This window comes from Sardina pilchardus, chromosome 6, assembly GCF_963854185.1.
Source record: "Sardina pilchardus chromosome 6, fSarPil1.1, whole genome shotgun sequence".
NCBI classification, from domain to species: Eukaryota; Metazoa; Chordata; class Actinopteri; order Clupeiformes; family Clupeidae; genus Sardina; species Sardina pilchardus.
In genome coordinates this window covers 35,593,706-35,618,814 of record NC_084999.1, presented here as the reverse complement: position 1 = coordinate 35,618,814, position 25,109 = coordinate 35,593,706, and the positions used below count along the sequence as shown (strand labels likewise).

General features: G+C 40.4%; 1 long non-coding RNA gene across 1 annotated transcript; it reads right to left on the bottom strand.

The window, feature by feature from the left end:
• Positions 1-7,260: 7,260 nt before the first annotated feature.
• Positions 7,261-8,620, bottom strand: LOC134082220 (uncharacterized). Its single transcript, XR_009939605.1, has 3 exons — positions 8,322-8,620; positions 7,969-8,104; positions 7,261-7,695 (listed from the first exon to the last, which is right to left on the bottom strand). It is a non-coding gene; the product is annotated as an uncharacterized LOC134082220 (long non-coding RNA).
• Between the last annotated feature and the right edge of the window lie 16,489 nt (positions 8,621-25,109).

Here is a 25,109-nt window from a genome sequence, read left to right as displayed (position 1 = left end):
GATGATGTATTCACACAGCTGGCCATTAGCCCAGCATAGCCACACTGCATTAGAGCTTCAATCAGATTAGCTATTTAGCACTTCAACATGGTGCTGCATTGCTGCACAAAAAGTCCTGCATAATTTGAAGGGTGTAGAGTTTATCATAGCATTCTGAATGTGTCAAACACATTCAAAGGCAATATCTGACAAAACCTCAAAACAATTGTGTATGGATACTGGTTTGTAGAAAATAAATGAAATAAATAAAAATAAAATCAAAACATTAATTCACGTGCCTTTTTTATTTATTGTTACAATAACAAAGTATTATTAAAATTCGGTAGGCTATTATTGGCATCGATGTGTGATAAATGAAAGAAGAAAAAGAAACGTCAGAAAACACATTACAGTATGTAATAACAAATCTCTTCCGCGATATTTCAGGTAAGCTATTATCACTTCACTTAAGTTGTAACAACAATATCCCTCTGACAAAATGGTCAATGATGCTGACTCAACATTTGTGCCATTTCTGTGTGATCTGATGACCCCAATTCATACTAATTGCCAACATCCCTGCAGCTTCCTGCCATTGCTATGATTTCATGTGAGGGGATAATTACACATATTAAATTATTAATTGTCATTATCAAAGCATCTGCCTAACTTGTTTTTGCTGTATTGTACAGTTCCTCTGATCTTTGGCAATCATTACTTATTAAAACACTGAATAAGATTGGCGGCAAGAGATAAACCAGTTATGCCTGAACTTTTCCCTGCTCTATGTAAGAATAACAAAAAACTATTTAATGGCTGGTTGGAATCCAATTACCAAATAAGGCAATTAATTAAACTAGTATTTTGACTTAACTGTTTATTTATCTGAGTAGCACATTTTCTTGGACCATATATTTAATTGCTGTTTTTTGTCTCAAGGGTTCAGGCTAGGCTACACATGACCAATACATTCAAATATATATACTGAAACTGCATTCATTAAAAAAAAAAAAAAGAATGAGACCAATTAATGAATTCAATGAAACATATTCTGTAATAAACTAATTCAATCTAATGTACTATTATATAGCATACTATTACTTGTTAAGCTTTTTAAGACAATACACTTTAAACAACAGATAGGTTCACTACAGTATAACACAGAATGATATAAACTGTAAACTATAGCAAAATACATTATTACAGTAATGACATGCAATACAATTTAGAGAAGTCAAATAATAGCCTACACTTACTTTTGTTTGAAAATACCATAATTTGAGTCCAGCAAGAAACTTATTATAACAGTGTCTCTTCACTGACAGCCATTTACGTAATATGTTCATGTCACATGCAGCACATATCACATTACTTTTGACTGATGTTTTCAAACAGCCATGACTTCCCAGAGTCATAGTGTATCTAATCAGCGCAATGAAGGAACTACACAAAACTGGTGTGCTATGCAACCCCCATTCATGTATGCCTTGATTCATTTTATACCTGGGATAGCCTACTTGTCAAGTTGCATTTTGATAAATGTTGAAATTGGGGATAATTTGATAATGTGAATTAAAAATGAACATGATCAGTAAATAAAGCATTCCTAAAGGAGGGCAAAGACACATTTGTATGTTATTACAAGCTAAATGGTACAAAACTACTAGAGTACAAACCATTCTGAAATTGCAAATGAAATTGCTGAGACTATATATAGATTATGATCACTGACTATTTACTATGACAAATGCAATACACTGAAATATAATTGATTGTTTGCCATTTCTGTTGACCAGTGGACCAATTGCTACCCTCAAATATTAGCAAATGTAAACAAGAAAAAGCAGGTCACTTCAAACTCTAATATTATCATGTTCAATGACAGTGCCACAGATTTTTTTGTACCTTACATACGTATGAAATCTGGCTACACACATAGAGACCGTTAGATATATAAATTCCTTACATTTTATTTACATGCTTTTCAGAAAGTTTAAAATGGAAAATATGTGATCTACAGTATGGCCTCTCAATGGATAGAATGAAAGAAAAATGTTGGCTCTAAACTACATAGTTTAGTTATAGCCATATGATGTAAATATGTTTATTATAGCACCCCATGATGGCAGATAGATGGAATTACACTTTTGTGAGATATAAAACAAGGATATACAAAGTTTAAACCAATTTAAGGCATTTCCAATAACTTTCTGCTTGAACCTTTTCCAATAATAATCATCTAGGAATAATACTGTTCATTGTTTTAACATTATTATCTTTCAATAAAATATCATTCTGCCATAACAAACATCCTTGTCACCAAGTCACTTTCAAGTCCCAACATATAAACCTGGGACCAGTATGTATTTAATCCTACATACCGTAGGATGACAACAGAAAAATGTGGTGGTTTCGCCGGAGCTGTATACTGTATAGATAGATGTATGACAATGAGTATGGAGATACCATCAATATAATGTTACTGATGGCGTGGGTTAAGGTATACTGGCTAAGGAAGAAAGAATTGAGATTGAAAACACAGTAAAGCAACAATAGAAAAAGATAAATGGCCAGGGACATGCTATCTATCTACCCAAGTAGTAAATTAGATTTTGACTTCAAAATGTTTTCACCTCTTTCAGTTTTTACAGCTTTGTACTTGTGCTTTGTACCACCCATTGGCCTCATCTGCAAACTACACCACACATTTTCTGAGACCATGAAATGTCTGATGAAATAATCATTTGTGCCAGGATGTGCACACCTCTTTACACACACACACACACACACACACACACACACACACACACACACACACACACACACACACACACACACACACACACACACACACACACACACACACTATCATATATGCTACACACACCACCCCCACCCCCACCCCAGCACCTCACCTTGGGGACATATTGTCCCCTGTCACCAAAACCTCAGGGACAGAAGGCAGCATGGCGGGATGTCACAGCAGGAGTGCGCAGGGCTGATGAAACCCGGCAAAGCTAATGAAGGCAAGGCCTGTGGCTTCCATGGATAAGCCATATGCTTCTCCAAATGCAAATTACCACCAATTCAAACAAGTTTTTCATCTTGATATATGCAAATGTGTTTATAAATACTATCTTGTAAATATAGCATTACACTTGTAAAAGGAGGGCCATAACTATTTTTACACACGTTTCTCTATCCATTTACTATACAGCAGAAATCTGAAAATACCCATCTACACAACTTAAAGTATTTACATATGCCTTGTGGCATTAGACAATTTCTGTTTCATCATTTGCATTCCAGCTAGAGGGCTAAAGGCATTGTCAAAATCAATAGAGAGCTTATTCCAATGCTGCTCCAATTGTTAAAAATGTTTTTTTATTATTATTATTATTTAGTAGAAACATATATTCAGAGAGTTGGTTTCCAATCAGACACACACATGTATGTTTTATAAAAACAAACAGTTTTGATGATGGTGAATAATTTAATTAATAATTATTTATTGTAGATGTAGAGCAAATATCAAAATAAAAGTCAGAAAATGTTAAATAATGCTACATAAGTAATCACAGGCCAATTAACATCATCGGATTACCCAGGAACAGAGTTCTACCAACGTTGTGGCCCATAATCTTTTTTTTATTTGGCAAAAGACTTGTAAGGCCTAATGGCAAATTATCTTCTGTACTTGAAATAATACACATTAATAGCAATTTGAAGCTGGCTCTTAAATGTAACTGTACAAAAAACACAGTACAAACAATAAACTTCATCGGAGTGCACTGATATAGCTTTCAACATAGTTTTCTGTTTGTCAAAGAATCGAATGCCAGTTTTTTTTCTGGAGTAGGAATTCATTACAAAAGAGTTGGTGGTATCGCAGTCTGCATACCACAAGAATTTAAGACTGTGGGGTGAAAACAGTTTATTTTACAGTGAAGCAGGACCCACACAATATCATACTACCTCATGAAACAACAGATCAACTGGTGATAATACAGTAGATATAGTTGTAGTATATTGCATACTCTTGTCCTAAGCAACTTACCAAATATTGCAATATGTAAAAAGAATAACCATTTAAGAATACCAAATATCAGAAATGAAAAATAATTATTTTTATATTAATTAAACCATAAATATAACATACATAACTATGTAAGAGAATAGGCAACTTGCAATACATATATTTATATTATTTATATTATATATATTGATAAATAATATATTAAGTCTGTAATCAACTGTTCTTTCATTCATTATAGTAGAGCCGTCCTGCATGTGAAAGATAAGATAGTCTATGAAAATATTGACAGCATAAAAACACATATTGCTATTTGGTATTACAATACAACCTATTGAATCTCATATCATGGAGACCATTACATTATTTAAGTGTACACATACACTTTTAGAATTGTCTATGTCACAAAAATGTATCCTCAATGCAAACAAAAGCCATGCATCTTGCAAAAAGTATTCTTTTCTTTCTTACAAATAGGATAGACACACATTATGAACACACACACACACACTTGCTCACACTTAGTCCTTATAGGTGGAGAATGGCAGTTATTGTAACCTAACATCTCACAGTCATCTCATTAGCCCTTGTGCTCCAGTGCTAATTTAGAGGGTTATGAACGGGATGTTAATTAATCACGCTGCTCTCAGAGTGTGGCAGCACGTTGTGCATCTGTGAGCATGCATATCAACCAGGCTGCCACCAGCACCTCACAGACAAACTGCATTTAAGCGATGTTTAGTAAAAAAAATACTGAAATGAAGAATGTCCTTCCTACCAGGTTTAAATGTGTTTGTGTATGTGTTTATTGGCCTCTCCGTGTGTCAACCTTGTATGTACATGTATTTGTATGGATGTGTCACTGAGACATACATTACTCTAATTTAGAACCCAATGCTTTTCTACTCCATTATGTAGTTGTAAAGTCTGTGCTTTCAGTAGGTTTTTATTTGATAGATTATTTGATACACATAAAATGTGTGTCATGTGAGCATCTACTCGTTTATGTAAGACTTTGAGGCTTGATGAGAGATAGTTTATGCAAGTGCACCCCCTGCTGGCAGAACAAGTGACTTGGATACAATTAAAGCCACTCTAATGAAATATGACTACACTGAATGTGTCTATTTCCAAATGGAGTTGTAGTTATCAATTAATGAGAGAAAAGATTGTATTAACATTATGTTTACAGATAACACAATGAGACAATGAAAGACATTCTCTCTCATTCAAAATAATGGTGGTCTAGCTGCGTGTGGTTCATGGTTAATACAAAACATCTTTGAATATCAAAACAGATGATATCCATTATTTTATCATCTTTACTGGTAAAAAGTACCCAAAAGATTGATCTTAAAATAATTCTGTCATAGTTCTGTCTGCTTAGATGCTATATTACTGTTAATGGAAATTTGAGCTGGAGAGAACAAACAGACTGGGTTTGTAGAGAGTTCTCTAATTAATTGGTATAATAAGGTTACCATAAATTACCTCCTTATTCTTTATGTTGTAATATGGGGAAGTACTTTCCCTATACAACCTATCTAGTCCTCCAGAAATATGTCGCATTCGCAACCCAATCAGTCATGCCGCATCTATTCCTTTGTTTAGAAAAGCAGATTCTTGCTATTTAAAACATTTTTCAAACATGTATTTTCTTGATACATTCAAGCAAAAGAAATATCCCTTAGCCAACAGCTAATAACTGACATTGAAGCATGCTTTACTCTTAGTATGTTAAGGGTATAATGTTGACATGGGTTAGTTGAATTCCAAAGGCCAAGGGGACTTTATCAGGGTGCATAGTGTCCTGGATCCATGAAATAACTGGCCTTTAAAAATAAAAATAAAAATCCCCTATGGGAATTTAACATGGGCGTTCCAATACTTATGATCCCCTGTATTTTAAGGAAAACATTTATTTATTTACAATACATTATTCATTCACAAAGAAAATGAATGTCCTTAAAGGTTGAATAGTTACTCATTGTTTCATTTAAGGCATTAAGATAAATTTCCAAAAGATGATTTTATATTTAACTTTAAGCATGTGTTCTAATACTTTTGGAGGGCACTGTAGCTGACTGCCTCAAAGTGCCTGAAAAGGCCCCGGGCCTCCAAGTGTTAGGGTGTTTTCACACCTGGTCCCTTTTAAAAGAACCAAACTCAGTTCTCTTTAAGTGGACCCAAAAGTGGACCAGTTCTCTTTAAGTGGACCAAAAAAACTCAGTTCTTTTTGTGTTCACACTGTGAGTTTATGAGAAACAGGACTGAGTTCTCTTCCTGGTCCAGTTAAGCTTTGTTAGGGCCTCAGTCCTCTTTCTGTTCACAACAGGTCCTCTAGAGCTCTCAGACCCCTACTGCACTGAATCAGAGAGGGTTAAAGCGGAGCGAGAGGCCCCAACGTTTGACCATTTCCGCGTTCTATTTTTTCAATGGGGTTGGGAGGGAATCCCCCTATGCAGACCAGAGTAAGCCCTCGCTGCATTAATGTCAATGGAAGACTTGTGGAATATTGTCAATAAATTGGTCATTATGGCTTTCTGGATTTGTTGACGGCATTTTGGACAATTTTGTCATGATCTGTAAGTTGTTCCAATCATTTCAAGCCTAATAGTGTAATTTTTAGTGTATGGATCCGTTTGTTAAGAAAATAACTTCACTGTAAAAAATTTACTGTAAAATTTACAGTAACTTACTGGCAACAATTGGCCAGTAAGTTACTGTGAATACCTTTTACAGTAAAGGTACTGTATTTCCATTTACAGTATTTATATATTCACTGTAAAATGAAAAACAATTAAATACTGTGATTTCAGTCGTATTTACAGTAACTTACTGGCCAATTGTTGCCAGTAAGTTACTGTGAATACCTTTTACAGTAAAGGTGCTGTATTTCCATTTACGGTAACTTACTGGCCAATTGTTGCCAGTAAGTTACTGTGAAAACCTTTTACAGTAAAGGTGCTGTATTTCCATTTACGGTAACTTACTGGCCAATTGTTGCCAGTAAGTTACTGTGAATACTTTTTACAGTAAAGGTACCGCATTTTCATTTACAGTATTTTATGTATTCGCTGTAAAGTGAAAAACAATTGATTTTTTTTTTAGTTGTATTTACAGTATTGGTTGTTTCCCTGTAGAAGCTAGGTCAGTTAAATACTGTGAATTCAATTGAACTTACATTAGCAATCATTAATAGAATAACTCATATTCCAAAATATTTCAGTTAACTGCAGACAATAAAACAATTTTAACTTTTGTTATTTATTTAAGACATTTCAAATGTATGACTGAAGTGGATGTTGACAGACAACAGTAGACATGGTTTGAACACAACCACAACCTTATCTGATTTGACACAGATAAGGGGGTTAAAAGCGCAGTGTGTGTAAGTGCAGTATGGCAACTGGCAAGTCTATGTAATGTAGTATAAGGAGTTGTGTGTGTACAGGATGCGGAGTAAAGAAACTCATCCCCAGTCTGTTTTGTGGGTGTTCCCTCAGTCTGCCACGTGGGAACAGAGACGTCTGCTTGACCTCAGTGGTTTAAACAGTCCGTGGTCAGACCGTGAAATGTCTTTTGAAATACTTTTGGGCCGTTGTTGTACTCTTCTGGTATAGGTATCCTGCAGGGTAGGGAGAGGTTCTCTGATGGTACCTTTCGCAGTAAATGTCAAGTGTCTGAAAAAGAGAAAGAAAGCATACATTACAATTGACCCCGTTCATGAATATACAGTAATTAATGCAAACTACTCCGGTTGTGTGACAAATAAAAGCAAACCCACACTAGTCAGGTGCAATAGATAGAAGTAATGCAGATGTGTACAATACACCACCATAGCAAAGTTTGGGAGTTCACTTTGATATGTCCAGTGTTTTTTTTTTTTTTTTTAAGGGGACATCTCGAAGTGACCCTACACTTCTGAACAGAAGTATGTCTATGTGATATCATACCTAATCTCATAATTGCCTGCGGCAACTCTGCCTTCATGCGAACACCACTTTTCTGATGCCTAACATACTGTAGGCCATCTCCCATCTGACTTGCAATAGCAACCTCTGGCTCCAGGCTGGGACTTCTGGATGGCTCCTAAAAAGAATAAACAGCAATTGCCATATAATTTGTTAATAAACAGCAATTGCCATACAAAACAAATCATAGCTTTAAAAAATAAGCAAGGCAATCAGATGTAGAAATAGAAATTATAATTACCTTGCCATGAGGCACCCTTGCCACCCTTGTCACCATCTATGTTACTTCTTGATATCAGTTTATTTATGAACATAAATAAAACACAAACACTTACACCATGTTGAGGGCAGCAGCCATGGCTAACAGACATCATCAGGGTAGTGCCATCAGGTAGTGCCATCAGGGTAGACCGACTTCGCCCTGGACAGTTGTTGACAGTTGAGCCCACAAAGTCATAACAGACACATGAAAGGAGGGGATAAACTAAACAGTTACAGACACAAATACAGTACATGCACACATATTAAATGCTATATGCGTGTGTCTCTATTTGGTGAGTGAACTCACTTGCAGGCTTGGAACTTCTTCCTTATGGAAGTGACACACATTTGGAACATTCCAAAATGCACACAGCCTAAGGCCCTGTACACATTACAGTTTTTTTCAATCGCTAACAAGCGTTTGTCCATTCAGTTGACACATTTTCAAAACTCTAAACACAACCTCTCACCTGCAAAACACAATTGGCCGAATGGATCATTTTCCTCTCAAAAGCACATCCCATGTTCTTACAACACATTTTGTTACTGTCACGGCCCCATGTCGCTGTGAGGTGCAGAGTTCCACCCTGCCACCAGGTGTCTGTCTTTGAGTTTCAGGCCGTTGGAGAGGAAACGAGCTGGCTGCTGATTGGCCTGCACCAAGGGCCCGGTGTAGGCCAACCTTTTAAATCTATGGAGCTGCAGTTGTCCAGTCTCTTCCCTGATGCCTGCCTGAGCCTATTATTTGTTAGAATCGGTTGTGTTATATTCTTTATCCTTAGTAGATCTTCAACGTTTGGTTATATTCTATTATTGTAAATAAATTATTCATTTGGTTATATTACGAACCTCTCGTGTGTCTCCCATCTTTGTCACAGTTTGTGAGCCAGACTGTGACAAATGGGGGCTCGTGGTTTAGAATCCGGTCGGTAACCTGTTTGTTGTCGTTAACTCGAATTTATGAATGAAGTAGGCTACTACGTTGCGTGACGTCAGCGCGTAGTAAATCTGGTTAGTAGTAGCGTTTGTTTGTGAGCATGCTTGCTGCTTATGGCTAGTTGTTGGGAGACGTTACCGAGGGGTAAGTGTTGCTTTGTTTGATATAATTATTGTGCAGTCTGTTTGTATGCTACTTATTGCGGGGATTGGTTGTCCCGAGTAGTCTTTGAATGTATGTAATCTAGGCGAGGATTCTAGTAACCGAGTTCCGGAGGTTGTTGCACGGTCTACTGTCTATTGCTGTGTTTTGTCCCTGTTAGGCTAGGGGCGAGTTCCCTTTGGAGTTCGTCCTGGGGGGATATCTGTAGTGTGGTGTTATCGTTGGTTTGAGCAGTTGTCTCGGGAGCACGGCCGAGGCTGCGGGTGAGTCGCCGATTGCTGGTTGCTTGCCGGGCTTGTGGTATTTAGTGCGTCAGTAACCACCGCCGAGCACCTGAAGAGCTAGCGGGGAAAGTTTAGCTAGTTTTTGGTTAGGTAGTTAGAGGGGCAAAATACGGCGATCCATTGACCGTGTCTTTACCTTTTGGTCTGCGGTTGCAACTGTTTGTCTGCTGTGGTTTCGGACATCCGTTAATTAATGTGCTTTCGTTTTTGTCGATCCTAGTGCATCAGTCTTTTGAATTGGACAGGTTTGAATGTAATTGTTGGTCATGGCGACTAAAAATATTCAGGATTTTTTGGCTGCTCCATCTGGTAAGTTATTGGACTTGTGTACACGTGAGGAAGTTGTAGAAATTGCATCTCACTATGACATTGATGTTGGTGATAAGCGTATGAAAGATAATATGAAGAGTATTTTAATGGAGAAGTTAAAATTGAAGCGAGAGGATGGCGCTGCTTCAAGTTCAGGTTCAGGGGCAGCTAGTGCATCTTTGGATAGTTCAGAGGGGTTGACTTTTGATGAGCGTAGACAATTGATGCAGTTAGAAGTGGAAATTCGGGAGAATGAGGTGCAGAGATTGCAGCTAGAGGAGAAGGTGCGCCGTCTAGCTATTGATGGTGCTGGTCAGGTGCCTGCACGTCCCTTTGATGTTTCTGGAAATTTGAAGTTAGTTCCTCGGTTTTCAGAACGTGACCCAGACAGTTTTTTCTCTCTGTTTGAGCGTGTTGCAGAGTGTAGGGGTTGGTCTGATGTTGAACGCACATTGTTAATTCAATGCACACTGACTGGGAGAGCCCAGGAAGTGTATTCTGCTCTCACGGTGGCAGAGAGTAGGGTGTATACATCTGTTAAAATGGCTGTGTTAAAAGCTTATGAATTGGTCCCTGAAGCTTACCGCTTGAAATTTAGGACTTGGGAGCGGTCTGGTAAGCAGACTCATATGGAATTTGCCAGAGATATTACAACTCACTTTAACAGGTGGCGTTCTTCGCTTGAGGTTCATACTTATGATGCACTGTGCGATTTGGTCGTGTTAGAGCAATTCAAAAACTCTGTTCCTAGTCGTATAGCTACCTACATAAATGAACATCAGGTGAAAACTGCCCTTGAAGCTGCTAAGTTGGCGGATGAATATGCTTTGGTGCATCGTGAGCGTGAGTACAGAACCCGTGGTGAGTATAGAGGGGATTCCAGACAGTCCGTCCCTGTTAGTAGACGTGGTGATTATGGATGGGATTCCAGTCAGTCTTACCCTGCAAATAAACGAGGGGAGGAAGCAACACAGTCTCATCCTGGTAAGCATAGCGACCACAGGGCTGGTCAAAGCTATTATGATCATACTAAAATATGTAACTACTGTAAGCAGAGAGGGCATTTCAAGGGCGAGTGTCCTAATAGATCTAAGGGAAGAGTGGGAGCGTTTGGCCATGCAAAACCTGTTATGGCTGTTGCATCTGTTGAAGCACCTGTAGATAACCCAGTTAATGTTGAAATTTCTTGTGTAAAGCCAGTTTCTTCCTGTACTTGTCCCTGTGCTTCTGGTTGTGCCTCTCCCTGTGTTTCTCCTTGTCAGCAGGTGGCGGATGAAGTCAGTCCAGAACGCCCAGATTTTTCAGCTTTTGTCTCTGATGGCTATGTATCACTAGTGGGAGGTGATGCAAGAGTCCCAGTAAAAATCCTTAGGGACACAGGTTCATTTGATTCTTTTGTGATAGGTTCAGTGTTACCATTCTCACAGCATTCAGATACTGGGGATAAGATACTTATGTGTGGTATGGGATTGAGTGTTTTACCTGTGCCTATGCACAAGTTGATTCTGGACTGTGGGTTTGCTAAAGGGGAAGTCACTATGGGTGTTCGTCCTGCACTGCCGATTCAGGGTGTTCATATTCTGTTGGGTAACCAGTTAGCTGGTAGCCGTGTGTTTGCTAATTTACCATCTTTAGTAGTAACTGCTACCCCTGTTTCTAACATGCCCGATGAGAATGCTCAGTGTTTTCCAGATGTGTTTTCTGCATGTGCCGTTACTCGTGCCATGAGTAAGGCTCAGCCTGACCTAGAGATTGACATTGATGTTACCAAGTCGAATGTGGGTTCTCTTGTGCCTGTTCCTAGCTCTTTATTTGTCTCCCGCAGTGATCTAGCAGCTGAACAGCGAGCTGATCCAACGCTTGGGGAGTATTTTGATCAGGTACTGTCAGAGGTTGATGGTGAGAGTGCTCTGAGGGGGTATCTGTTACAGGATGGACTGTTGATAAGGAAATGGGTGTCACATGGGCACAACTTTCTTGGTGATCCTGTGTTTCAGATTGTGGTTCCTGAAAAGTTTCGGCAGGAAGTTCTGAAAACTTCACATGATCAGTCTGGCCATCTTGGGGTCCGGAAAACATATGAGAGCATACTGCGGTATTTCTTTTGGCCCCGTTTAAAACGGGATGTGGCGGTGTACATTAAGACCTGTCACACCTGTCAGATGACAGGGAAGCCCAATCAGACTATTAGTCCAGCTCCGCTTTCGCCTATTCCAGCTATGGCCCAGCCGTTTGAGCACCTGATAGTAGATTGTGTTGGCCCTTTGCCTAGTTCTAAGTCAGGCAGTAAGTATTTGCTGACAGTGATGTGTCAGAGTACGAGGTATCCTGCTGCTTATCCCTTGCGAGTCATTAAGACCAAGTCTGTGGTTAAGGCCCTTACCCAATTTATGTCCATATTTGGTATTCCAAGGGTAGTACAGAGTGACCGCGGCTCAAACTTCTCCTCCAAGATGTTTGTGCAGGTGTTGCAACAGCTGCGGGTCCAACAGAGTCAATCCTCTGCGTATCACGCAGAGAGTCAAGGCGCTTTAGAGCGGTTTCATCAAACCTTAAAGGCTCTGTTGCGCAGTTATTGTGTTCAACTGGGAGGTGACTGGGAGGAGGGTTTACCCTGGCTCTTGTTAGCTGCGAGAGAGGTTGTTCAGGAGAGCATGGGCTTTAGCCCAAACGAATTGGTGTTCGGACACACGGTACGTGGGCCGTTAGCTTTACTCTGTGATTCTGTGATGCTTCCTGAGCCTCCTCAGAATATCCTTGGCTATGTTAATGGTTTCCGGCATCGGTTGTACTTGGCTGGGGAGAAGGCTAGACAACTGCTGACATCCTCTCAGGTCAAGATGAAACGGCTATATGACCGAAAAGCTGAGGTCCGTCAATTTAGCCATGGTGATCAGGTTCTTGCGCTGCTTCCTGTTGTTAGTTCTCCGTTTCAAGCTAAGTTTCTTGGCCCGTTTACGGTGCTCCGTAAGCTTTCTGATTTGAACTATTTGATTGAGACTCCAAGCCATAGACGGAAAACTCAAGTGTGCCATGTAAATCTGTTAAAACCCTATTTCTCCCGGGTTGTACATTCTTCTGTGGCAGGGGGGAGTGTGCAGCCAAGTACTAGTCCTGCACTCATGGTGGATACTGTGAGAGGGTATTTGTCTGGTGATATGGTTGTACTGGATGATGATGGAGTGGTGGCTCCGGATGAGTGTAGATTGCGAGGTCGGCTGAAGAACTCTGAAACTCTGTCCAATCTTGAGTCTGTGTGTGGGCACTTGTCTCCTGAGCGTTCTGCTGAACTGTCTGATCTCATTAGAGAATATCTATGTCTGTTTAGTGATGTCCCTTCACGTACAACCCTTATAGAACATGACATTGACGTTGGGGAGGCTCAGCCCATCCGGCAACAGTTCTACCGGGTGTCCGAACAGAAACGTCAAGTAATGGAGTCTGAGGTCCGTTACATGCTTGACAATGACATTGCCCAGCCTTCGTCATCTGGCTGGGCTTCGCCCTGTTTGATTGTGGATAAGGCTGACAAGAGTCCCAGGTTCTGTACTGATTACCGAAAGGTTAACAGTGTAACGAAGCCGGATGCATACCCGTTGCCTCGGATTGAGGACTGTGTGGACCGTGTTGGCTCTGCCTGCTTCGTTAGTAAATTTGATTTACTAAAAGGCTACTGGCAGGTTCCCTTAACTCCACGTGCTAGAGATATTTCATCCTTTATTACACCGTTTGGTCTGTTCTCTTACTCAGTTATGAGTTTTGGACTCCGCAACGCTCCCGCAACATTCCAGCGTTTGATGAATACCGTTGTGGGGGGCATGCAGGGCTGTGCGGTGTATCTGGACGATGTGGTCGTCCATAGTAACAGCTGGGGAGACCATATCGTCCAGATTCGGCAACTTTTTGAACGTTTGCGTGGCGCAAACTTGACAGTCAACTTGGCAAAGTGTGAGTTTGCCAAGGCGACTGTCACCTACTTGGGCAAGCAAGTCGGCCAAGGCCAGGTTTGTCCGGTACAGGAGAAGGTTGCTGCGATAGAGCAATATCCTGTACCGGCAACCAAGAAGGATCTGATGCGTTTTCTAGGTTTGGTAGGGTACTACCGGAGTTTTTGTAGGAACTTTTCGGCAGTAGTGGCACCCCTAACAGACCTATTAAAGGCCAAAGCCAAATATATCTGGTCAACTTCTTGCCAACAAGCGTTTAACAATGTTAAAAGTCTCCTGTGTGCTGCACCTGTTCTTGCAGCTCCCTGTTTGGAACGTCCCTTTGAGTTGCAGGTGGATGCGAGTGACCGTGGAGCCGGTGCTGTATTAGTTCAATATGACGACAACGATGTTCAGCGTCCTGTGAGCTATTACTCAAGAAAATTCAACACCTATCAATTAAACTACTCTGTAATTGAAAAGGAAACACTGGCCCTGGTGTGGGCATTACAACACTTTGAAGTGTATGTGGAATCTAGTGCTCCCCTAGTAGTTTACACAGACCATAACCCGTTAGTGTTCCTTCAATCTTTGTCCTGTCCAAATAGAAGACTGATGCGGTGGTTCTTATTTTTGCAATCTTACAGCCTAGATATTCGCCATGTTAAGGGCAAGGATAACATTGTGGCCGATGCCTTATCCAGGGCGATCAATGATTGAATCCTGTTCTGACCATTTCCTGGTTCTTCTCCCTTTTCTGACTCTCTCTTTTGACTGTCCATGCTCCTCTAGGCGCCAAGAGTAGCTGGGTTGTGCAAGTCAGTTGTTTAGACTCTGGAGTGGTATGTCTGGATTTGGTGAGCGGTTTGACACACACACACACACACACACACACACACACACACCTTATACTGGTATACATACTTTTTTCATACCTGTTAGAATGATGAATAGTGCTGCACTTATGTTATTGCGATGGTGATAATGGCTTGGGTTTAATTTTGGATTGTTAGTATTGTGGATTTGTGGTAATTTGTAGTCTTAAATGTTTCGGGTGTCTAGTGGCATTCAAATTATGGTGGTGGGTTAACCCATGGGAACCATGCTTAGTGTTGTCTTAGGCGGAACTCTGCTCTTATGGTGGGGGGTGTCACGGCCCCATGTCGCTGTGAGGTGCAGAGTTCCACCCTGCCACCAGGTGTCTGTCTTTGAGTTTCAGGCCGTTGGAGAGGAAACGAGCTGGCTGCTGATTGGCCTGCACCAAGGGCCCGGTGTAGGCCAACCTTTTAAATCTATGGAGCTGCAGTTGTCCAGTCTCTTCCCTGATGCCTGCCTGAGCCTATTATTTGTTAGAATCGGTTGTGTTATATTCTTTATCCTTAGTAGATCTACAACGTTTGGTTATATTCTATTATTGTAAATAAATTATTCATTTGGTTATATTACGAACCTCTCGTGTGTCTCCCATCTTTGTCACAGTTTGTGAGCCAGACTGTGACATTACATATACACTAACTCGTCATTTCTCTGCACACACTAACTTTACCAAAACACTGGAAACCTGACTCAAAATGAACTTATTTTGTCAAAGAATGAAGCTTGTTTTCACTTCACAAGATACATGCAGTCAATCAGAGTACACTAGGTTTCAAAATACTGGCTACTGTTCACATTACAAAAACTGCATAGACTTTTATGTTTCAGTTTTACAGGTATTTGCATGCAAAACATGCAATCCAGCATTTTTACACTAAATTTCTTGGTTGGGAACTGTATGTCCAGATGTAATGTTCGCATTCAAATACATTCCAGTAAAAAGCAATTTTTTTTTTTTTACTGTTCACTAGGCCTAAAGGAGGTGCAGTATAAATACTGTTTACAGTAGACTATGATAGAAAAAGAGAACAGAAAAAGTTTTACAGCATTGTAGTGAACAAAATATCCATGATACAAAAGAGCATTCTGAACAAAAAACAACAGCAAAAAGCCCAGATAAAAAGGGGGTGAACAAAGAAAAAGCACAATATTACTGTGTCTAATCTCTGCACCTGCTCCTCTCACTGCATCTCTCACTGGGCCTGCTCTTCTCCCTGGGCCCCTTACTCTTACTCTTCCTCGTCCAGACATTACGGTATTTGTCTTATTCAGTTTCTGCTTCCAAAAACATCACCTCCTCTTTTTACTGTGTAAGTGTCAATGTAATAGAGAGCAATAACCCCTGCCACTGAGTCTAAGATAGACTGGAATCAGCTGTGGTTGGCCCAATTTACCCAACATAAATCATCTGTGTGTCAATTATTCGATTGTTTGTTTATTATCAGCTGAAATATATTGCTTTTGAATTGATAACATTGCAGAAACAGAGGTTTTTATACTGTATCTAAGGTTTGGAATATTGTGTTAACTATTGTGGGATGTTGTGTGTTAACATTCGAAAATAATACAAAAACGATCCATTATTTTGTTGGGAGGTATAGTTTGTCTGTTAAATAAATGTAAGCATTGTGAAAATGTATTCACTGACTGCATACTGTGTGAAAACAACGTGAAATGTGTGAATGGTATGGCCACAAAAGACCGATGATGTGGTAACTGTGTTTAGAGTTTTGAAAATGTGTCAACTGAATGGACAAACGCTTGTTAGCGATTGAAAAAAACTGTAACACGGGTAAATATGAATACGCTTAATAATGCCCCCGTTTACCCCTCCCGTACACACTAATACGGTGTATTCCTAAGCCGTATACGGTGCTTTTAAAATACGATAGCTAAGGTGGATAAATCGGAATACAACACGAAGCCGGAGTTGTGTGTACAGCGCAGCCGGGGAGATTGAGATACAATGACGTTCGGTTGCCATGACGATGAGGAAAGTTTATGCTCGAGACTCCAAAAACCACCATAAACATGGCAGACGAAATGCTGCAGATGATGCTTTCTCTATATAATTTACTATATCTTCATGTACAACTCACTCTGCTGTAGCCTATAGTGCACGGGTGTTGCTACAACGGAGGAGGCGAGCGCTGTATCTCATGTGTTAGATAGATAGATAGATAGATAGATAGATTAGATAGATAGCCTACTTTATTGATCCCCAAGGGGAAATTCAAGAATTCAAGAATTGTTTGAATGTATGTATGAATGATGGCCAAAAGTTGCAGCGGCGTTTCAGACCAGCCTACCGATGTTTCTGGACTCGGTGTTACCGTAACGGATCTCGATGGGATCCTGTTAACTGGGGACAAACAATAAGTGCGAGCAGGCAGTTTTACCTAATGTAGGCTAGCCTACTGCAGATATGACTCCGATTCTAGAAATGGTAACGTTAACCACACTAACTTTGCATTGAGCCCATTGGACCTAGGCTAGCCTGTGCAATGAAGACGTGGGTTTCCACGAAGAGGTCCCCTTAATTTGTGTCCATGACAAATAAAGCGATAGCCTGTGCCTGACTGAAACAAATCCAAAAACAAAAGGCAACATGAGCCTTTGGCAAAAACACCCACTGAATATTCGAACCTGCGCCCCCTCGATTTAAAGCCAGGCTGATGCGCTACCAGACCACCTAGCAAATGCAACCTTCACTTAAACAATTTAGTCATAGGCAACGTTGCCATGTTAATTTTGGGATCGAAAGCTTTCAGATATAGCCTACGTTTCCCGCAAATGCGACAATTGCAACGTTGCACTGCATTATCTTGATGTAGGATAAAGAGTCTAACTCTTCCAAAGACGAAATCAAGTGCCGAAAAAAAATGCCTCGCTGTTGGCTAGCCTTGGTGTAAAATCGCCTAAGTTTAGGCTACTGCATTGCCCACATTTTAACGATGTATCAAATATGGAGTTGGTTTTAAAATGCTTGTGTTGGCGCTCCCGTAGCCTAATCTGTCTGCCTGGCATGCATCCTGCGTGGCGTTGGTTCAAGCCCAGATGTTGACATTGGTGTTTTTCCCAGTAGGCCTACACCTGTTTATTGTAATTTAAACCCTTCCTCAATAACACACTTTAGCGCAACCATTCAAAATTATAAGTAGGCTAGCCTATATACGCAGGCCTATACCAAAGCGAGCGAAATCAATGAGCTGCAGGCTGCACTCTGCCAAAATGTACACAAACTATGGCTGTGGAGCAATAAGTCTTCAACTGATCGCAGAAATAAGGCTAGTTTTTGTATTATGGACACCTATGTTCGCGCAGAGTTCTGTATCGCGCAGATAGTCTTGTTTTATGATTGACTATTTGTTGAGTCACATCTGCAGTAAATTAGGTAAAACTGCCTGCTCGTGCTAATTATCTCCAGTTAACTGGATCCCATCGAGATCCGTAACACGACTGGTGGGACAATTTCATAGGCTAGGCCTACATGAGGTAGGCTACTCCCCGAGGAGTGGAGAGAAAACTTTCGGATGACCAACTAAGCCAAAGTGATCTCCTACACGCCCGCACATTGAAGGTCAGACAACTCGGTTGAGAGAACCGGTGGATGTGGTGAAAAAGGTTGCGTGCACATTATACTATCTCAGCGATGAACATCCATTTGGTCGCAATCTTACAGCTGTGCCGCGCCAGTGTTACTTTTTGACAACTTGTTGCGCGTCTGTCAAACACTCTTCTGCTGCACCGGCGGGAGAGTGACGTAACAATCAAAACAATAATGCAGAACTGGAATTTCTAATGCCAGAAAATTCTGAAAATTATATGAAAACGATAGTGTGGACGGAGGGAATTTTAACTACGGTTGCACGTATTTATGTTTACCCGTGTTAATGTGTACAGGGCCTAAGTGTCTCTGACACAGCGTTCTCAGGGCAGCAGTCCTCACACCACCTACTAAAAGAGGGAACAGAAAGAGGCTTACATTAATTAATACATTGCAAAACACACAGAACATGAAAAGACCATCACTGAAGCACTACTACACTCACATGCATCTTAAATAAACACATGCCTCAATGTAAGTCACCAAACATTGGGCAAATAAAGGCTATAAAATGAATACCATTTAGCCAAACACTACCCTTCACAAACTAAAGATCCCTTTACTTATCGGCATGATATTTCTGGTAATTGAAATTCCCCAAATGCTCCCCTTTCACATCCACTATATGACGGATCTATGAGCATGACTATGCAAAACTACAGTTCCTAAATTAGGGGTGAGATAACTACACATCAGCCTACTTCATTAATTTGTTTTACTGGTCCTCTTTCCAGTTATAGCAACACTACATATTATGCATCAACACTACATGTATTAAGTTTAATGTTAACACTAGAAGCGCCGCGCCGTTCTGACCCACTTAAGGCCCCGGTACAGTACACGCACCCGACTTGTCGTGCGACATGTTGACGTCACGGGGAACGTTGTAACCATGTATACTTGCGCGTGGTAGTCGCGACACAATTTGCAGTATTCTCCTGAACGGAGGCACGGTATCCATTGACGTTATTGGCAGTAGCAACTAGCTTCTTTGCTGATATTTCAGACTTAGCTTGCACAACTGAAGGATTAGCCTACCATCTCGTTTATGAGATGAGCTTGTGTAATCTCCTTAAATGGAAAGATATATATATTTTTTTAGGTCTAGCAGATATCCTTTGGTTGAAAATAAATCTCTTCCTTACCTTTTGCTGGAATACTTATGTGCCTCGGTCCTAGTCATTTCCCCCTAATATCCTCCTGTTGCAACTCTCACTGGTAACTTCGTTAACTTATCCAACGTAGTTCACGACTGTAAACAAATCAGTCATCCAAACGGCAACTCTCGCTGCAGCCTAGCCAAGTTAACTTCCCACTTTTCAAACTTACTATTATTCAAACTTCATGACTACAGTCGTTTTAAAAATGAATGGGCTTATTTAAGATGTTGGATAGGCTATATGATAATGCCTGAATGTGGTTTATGTGGTTGATGACTGTATAAGGACACTGGCTCCGTGAGCTTGGCTTCAATCTCTTCGTGGTTGTCGTGCGAGGTTGGCGCGCGCGGTTGATATCAAATGTTCGGTGCGCGACAGGTCGGCGCGCGGCTGAAATGTGGCTAGCGACACAGGAAATTACGTCATTTTGACGTCACATTGTCGCGCGACAGGTCGGGCGCGTCGAGTATACTTCTAGCATTATACCTAGAAGCGCCGTGCCCCGGTCATTTGACCGCTTTGACGACCTACTAGAAGCGCCCTGCTGTTGTGAACGACTTAAAGCGCGGCGAGGCGGTCAAAAGACCGCTGAGTCCTTAGACTGGGAGGCTGTTACTTACACAAAATGATCGCTAGATGGCGCTTCGTGCACAAATCAAATCGTTTGGTCATCAATTCAGTTTGCACTAGTAGGCTATCATTCGTGTCAGACCGTGTTGTTGACAGTCTGTGGTTGTTTCATTATGACATACAGCACGTTCGAGTTATCTGTTCATTTAGTTGTGTTGATTTGTTTTGTTTGAGGTAAAAACTCTGGAAGAGTTCTTGAACAAACCTTAAGCAAACTTGACTTTCAACTAAAATGCTCTAAAAGTGAATGGGTAAAAGTCAATTCACTCCCCAAATTCACTTCTATTCATTTAATAGGTAGCCTATCTGTTTGCGCTGCCGAAAATGAACAGTCTGGTTTCAATTACACAGTTATTACACAGCTATGTCTGCTGAAAAAAGGCTATGGGCTTATTGTTTCTACAATTTAAGCTAACGTCTACGTGAATTCGAGATCCAGCATTGAGATACACATTTTAACTGAACTGTAGAGGAGAACTGTAGCTCACTGGTTAGAGCTTCGGCCTCTCATCCAAAGGATTGCTGGTTCGATTCCCGACTTGTTCATGGTGGAAATTATTTTAAGCAAAGCATCAATAAATATAGGCTATGTTCTGTTTTTTCTATTCACACAACTACACGCACGCTGGCGAATTCGAACATTCTGAAACGCGCATATGCGATGATTACATGATTGCGCATTCTTCCACGAGTTGCCTAAATAGCCATGCCTACAGCCTAGCCTATGCACAAAGAGAGGCGGTGGGGGTGGGGAGGCAGTTAATTGTCCTCGATGCGCGGTGATGTCTGTAGTAGCCTAGCTTAGACGAGTGTATGGGGGAGGGGGAATGATCGGTTTCAAATAGGCTATGTTGCAATGGATAGTGTGTTATGTATAGACCCCGGAGCCATTTGCTTTGAGAATAACGGCTGGCTGATGAAGTAGTTGGCTGGCTAGCTGGCCCAGCCAAAACCTAAATGAGGCTGCAGCTGCCAACGTTTTCATGACTGATGGCTTTAGTTGCCACTTCATGTCTACAGATTGTTGGAAACTTTCCAGTTACTGGAAAAGTTAACATTAACAGCTAACATCGCTAACGCTAGCGACGTTAGCTCGCTAGTTCTAGCTATCGATACGTGCTATCCTGATTCTAACATGACAATAATGGCTTTGGTTAACATTTCATTGTGAAAACAATACATTTCTAATAAATTCCCGTTTTCAATTGGCATACAAAAGTACTGTAATTCTTACCTTGAATATGCTACAGAGTTGAAGATTGCAGTCAGATTCATGATTGAAAAGTGACGGTTGATGGTTGAAATGAAGTCACTCTGGCTGGAGTTGAAAAGTCAGGGGTGGGGGATGAGAATTACTGCGTGTGCGCGCTTATCAAGAGGCGATAAGCAGCCGTTAAATTAAAACAATCGTGGAAAATTATTGGGCTGAAATGTGTTATGCTTGCTCAATAGTGTGATCAAAGCCTTAATTCTTGACATCAAATTGACTTTCTCAACCATCTCTGGTATGTCATTATGAGTTAAAAGAAAGATAAGATTAAAAAAGGGAAAACACAGTAGGCTAGTTTACTTAACTATTTACAGTAGCCTAGGCTACTAGTGGCTATCAAAGATTCTAGAACAGAGCAAGATGGATCAGTTGTGTCAAAAGAATGAAGTACAGTACAGGGCGCCATTTTGGTAAGCTCAGCAACATTTCTGACACAGTTCCAATCATATAAACCCACCTCAACAGCTGTTTTTGCCGTTGCCAGCTGTTTTTTGTTTTGTTTTGTTACTCGGTAATGATCTGGCCGTGTGAAAGGCACGATTTCCCAGCTAACAATTTCTGGTTAGGAGAACGTTTTTAGAACGTTTTTTTCCTGGTTAGGAAAACGTTGCCTGAAAGTTGCGAAAGTTGCCACAAGGTTCCCCAGGAAAGCTTTCTTGACGAAAATACTACGTTTTTTTCTGGTTGTTTATTTTGGTTAGCAGAACGTTCTCCTACCCTTTAGGGAACTTTACTATATTTGGTTGTATTAACGTTCCCCTAACCTCCCAGCAACAAAGTGTAAAGGGGGAAAAAATATGTAAAATTTATCGTGACATCCAGGCATGGCTCCGCTGTACTCTCTCCATCTGCGGCTACAGCCTATCTGCAAACTGAGAGGGCGAACGTCTCTGATGACTAAGGCAATGACATTATACGTATGTAATTACACTTACCATTAACTGCTTGCTGAACTGCGACGAATACGGTTCGTTAACATTAATTTGTGTCAGCTAAGTATTTAAATGCGGTTAGGTCTAATACTTTCTTGTCTACGGTGTCTTTTCCTATAATAAACGATTACTCAGATCAAAACATAAGCAGAGCAGGCGCTAGCCTAACACACTGTTTCAACATTCAAAACTGGCTGTTTTTATTGCATCGTATGCCATTAAAAGTCCTCGGTTCAGAATTATGATGGATTTTGGTTTATTTTGTTTTAAATTGGGACTGGGAATTGTGGGATAGGCTGAGTGAACAGCACTGTAACAGGCTATAACTTGGACTACGTGTTAATATAAAACAATTCTCCCCCGGGAACATTGTGCTGTTTAAGATGCAGTCTCAACGTTTGAGAAAGAATTCATTGGAGTCCTCATCATCATATTTTCATAACAAATAAAGCTTTAAAAACATGAATGCATTTCAGGTGCCACTCTAATCGATTATGGATTAATCCAACACTATTCGTCAGATTAGTTAGCATGAAATCGTTGTGTGCCTGCCTGGGACTATGGCTAGCTAGCTCTTCCACCCGGTTTACCCTGTACAGTGTTTTTTAAAAGCCTGTTGGACTTAATGGAATAAGTGCATGGAGAACGATGTGAAGAATGTGATCGATACCATACAGCCAGTAGCCTACGTGAGTAACTTTATCTCTGTGCCAAATGTCTTAAAGTTAGCGAGGTTGAGTCTGCTAAAACACCAACACCCCAGAACTGGCTGTTTTTTTCACGGACCGGAGATGGAAGTTTTTCAGCTTCTCGCGCTGGCCCCTTTAGCTGACGGGCTGGCTGGTCGGCCGAATATCAATCCAACAGAGGGGGGAAGAATAGAATAGGGCTGTATGTCGATTTTGCAACAAATTATTCCGACTTTGCAGTGTGGCTGCTGGCCGTGTTCAATTGGAAACTCATAGAAACTCTGGGGCGATTTTCATCAACAATAATCAACCCCACGCACATAACCAGAGAATACCGATATACAAATAAGATACCAAAAAACAACTAAGTAGCAACTTTGTGTGAAAAGAGAAATGCAACCAGAATATAACGTTTTTTTCTTTAGTTGTAATAACGTTCGGGAAACTTTGATAACCTGGAGCTAACGTTCTCTCCAGGGTATGAGAAGGTTACTGATAAACTAACCACAGGAGAACCAGCGGCTAACGTTATTTGCTTGCTGGGATTCAACCAGAATATAACGTTTTTTTTCTTTAGTTGTAAAAACGTTAGGGGAACGTTATTTGTTTTGACAACCTGGAGATAACGTTCTCTAAACGTTATTAGTAGGTTGCTGAAAAACGAACCATAGGGGAACCAAAAGCTAACGTTAGTGAAAGTTAGCAGAACGTTAATTGTTTGCTGGGTTATTACTTTTCGGCTAACCAAAATGGCGCCCATGGAGCGTTAGAATGTACTTCAAAAAATCCAACGTATTCTCCGGCCAGTGATCCATCTTGCTCTGTTCTAGAATCTTTGGTGGCTATATTGTGATTTGTTTACAGTAGTGTTTTGACCAGGGGTGCCGCCAGGGGGGGAAGCGAATTTTTTTTTTACAGGATGGTAGGGGAAGATTCATGAATATTCATTAGGGAACTGCCGGTGAATGCGCTAACGTTCTGAAGCTCTAACGTTCTGAGAAACCATGGTAACCCCAAACTGAAACGTCAGATCGCTGTGTTTTTTTTATTTACAGTCTAGAAGAACTAGAGTAGGCTAGGCTAGACTATCGTTGGTGTATTTAAAGCAAACTCTCACATGACAACTGACACTTAATTATTTATCCTCCTTGATGGATGTGACACATCACCTTCTACGTGACAACGAACAATTCAGTGTTGTTTTCTGGCTTGGTTAATGGATTTGATGATTGCCGTCAGTGTTTTTGGAGCATACGTAGCGGTGTTTACCCTCTCTTGCGTTGTGTTAGATGAAGCGTTGAATTTCTCCTCAGACACGCACTTTTGTTTTGAGAGCTAGTTTGCGTCCAGCTAACAGTGGTGAACTATTACACTGTAAAGCTAAACCAAAATAAACCAAACAAAATGGTCTATTATATGAAATGAGATGCCTCCAGTGTGAAGGTAGCCTATGCATACAAGCATATTATTACTTCAAACAGGCTGCTGCAGACGTGTGTAAGAACTTACCCTAACATTTCCCTACGACTCGCAGAATGTTATAGGAAAAAAGCCTGACTCAGGGAAACTAATAGCAGCTAGCTAAATAAAAAAAAAACTATGAAATTTGTTTATAGATTACGCAAGGCTGTAGTGGAAGCTAATCACAAGTAAACATACTTTACCTGCAGGCTACACAAAATACGTTTTGTATCAACCAATATGACATTAAAATGAATTCATACATTCAATTCAAGAAATGATTAAGTCAAAATCTATCATGTGAAGCACCTTGTGGTTTTACAGCCAAATACCTTCATTTTGTGAAACAGTAAGCATTAAAATATGGGGTTTACAGTACATGAAATCAACTCTGCTACACTACAGCCTACAAGTTATCAATCAGTTACAAACTTGAACTCCTTCATGCAATTCCTAAACAATAGAAGACACTTGTCACCGGCACCTCAATGCTCAATGAAATAAGTACATTTATAGACAAATACATAATAAATACATTGAGCAGATAGGCCTAATAAAAGTAAAATGAAATGCAACCATAAATAGTGTCAAACATTTTTATTATTAATTAATATTTAGG